The sequence below is a fragment of the Galeopterus variegatus genome, unplaced genomic scaffold (assembly GCF_000696425.1).
Source record: "Galeopterus variegatus unplaced genomic scaffold, G_variegatus-3.0.2 Scaffold3663, whole genome shotgun sequence".
NCBI classification, from domain to species: Eukaryota; Metazoa; Chordata; class Mammalia; order Dermoptera; family Cynocephalidae; genus Galeopterus; species Galeopterus variegatus.
In genome coordinates this window covers 348,615-350,562 of record NW_007729774.1, presented here as the reverse complement: position 1 = coordinate 350,562, position 1,948 = coordinate 348,615, and the positions used below count along the sequence as shown (strand labels likewise).

The 1,948-nt window shown below is 35.2% G+C and overlaps 1 protein-coding gene across 1 annotated transcript in view; it reads left to right on the top strand.

Annotated features, from left to right (window-relative positions):
• BZW2 (basic leucine zipper and W2 domains 2) overlaps positions 1-1,948 on the top strand; it is a 62,685-nt gene that overhangs the window by 22,119 nt on the left and 38,618 nt on the right. The gene's annotated exons all lie outside the window — the stretch shown is intronic.

Here is a 1,948-nt window from a genome sequence, read left to right as displayed (position 1 = left end):
TCTCCTTGTTCTGGCCTGTGTTTCAGCTGTCAGAGTAAATTGTGTTTGGATTTCATCTCTCCCGCTAGGTTCCTTGAGGGCATGGATTCAGGCTTACTCACCTTAAATCTCAAAACATGATGCATTAAGTTCATTTGACTTTATAGGATTGATAAAAATTCTATCTACTAAAGCCATAAAATAAACTACTTTTTGTGTTTATTACTTTATTTTTAACTGGTTTCACTTCTTAAATAATGATTAATTTGAAGTTTTCATTGATAAACAAATTGTTTGTATGAAGCTACGACTGTCTCTTTCAAGAGGTGGGAAGGAAGATTTGGTAATTTGGTATATAAATTGAATCATTTTCCATGGTTTTAAGGATTTCCTTTAAACTTTGAAAAGCAATTAAATAATTCACTTAAATACTGCAAATTTTCTTGGTTGTTTGATGGTGTAAATAATTGAGGAGATCCAGACATTTTCAAATCACAATTTTTAAAAACTTTGAAAGGTAATGAAATAACTTGCTTGAATAATACACATTATATTGTTTGTCTTTTATAATTTAAGCAAACCAGATGTATTTTTAGTTTATAATATATGCCGTCAATCTTATTAATTGTTAAGAGTCTTGTGGAACAGGCATTACATTTTTTCAAAGATTATTATATTTTTTAATTGTATATTAAATCCAATAGAGGAATATAAAGTACCCAAATCCCCATCCACTGAGGTAAACAAATAAACAGAAAACCTAACAGTTTCATGTATCCTTCTTAAATTTTCCTTGCATAGAAAAGCATATATTATACATGCCCCCTTTTTAACCAAAGTTATATTTTATATTCTTTTATTCATCTTGCTTTTTTACACTAATGATATGCCTTGGACATCTTTTCATATCAGTGCAGCAGTTTATTTAACAAGTATTTATTAAATGCTTAAACTTTGGTCAGTATTTAGGTGCTAAAGATTCAATATTGAGGAAATCCTACAAGGTCCCTACCCTCTGTGGAGGTTACAGTCTCATGGAAGAAATAGACCACAGACAAACATATAAAAATAAAATGGCAGGTACTACTAAAGCCTATTAAGGAAAATAAGGCTGGGTAAGGAGAGAGAGTGGCAAGGGGCCACTTTTCATGGGATGGTCTGGGAGGCCTTTCTGAAAATGAGGCATTTGAGTGAACGCATGGAGTGAGCCATGTGAACAGCTGGAGAGATCCTTCCTGAAAAGAGAGGCAGGTACAGAGCCTCAGAAACTGGACCTTGTCTGGCCTATTGGAAGAAAAACAAAGAGGGCAGTATGGCTGGAACTCAGTGAGTGATGCAAAGAGATGTGGATTTAACATATATATACATAATTGGGGAGGTAGCCAGGGCCAGAAATGACATACAGTTAGGTCTAATTCATTCTCTTGTAAGGCTTCATAATCTTCCGTAAATTGTAACTTATTTAACCAGAATGATATTTATGGGCATATATCTTTCCATTTCTTCATGAATCCAACAATGCTACGATTAAATCCCTTACGCATACACATGTATATTTGCATTCTTGTGTGGGTGTAACTGTAGGATAAATTTCTACTAAAGGAAACGAAAGCTGGACCATGGGTTATGCACATGTAGATACCAAATGCTTCCCAAGACTCTTGCATGGTGTTTAACCTCCATGCCAAAGTAGATGTCTGTAGTTGTTTTTAAAGCTGGACCATGGGTTATGCACATGTAGATACCAAATCCTTCCCAAGACTCTTGCATGGTGTTTAACCTCCATGCCAAAGTAGATGTCTGTAGTTGTTTTCCCTATGTCCTTTGCTAATACTGGGTATTGGTAAGCTTTAAAATTTTTGCTAGTACGATAATTAAAGTTAGGCCTCATTTTAAAAAGTATATTCAGGGCTGGCCTGTGGCTCACTCGGTAGAGTGTGGTGCTGATAACACCAAGGCCCCGGGTTCG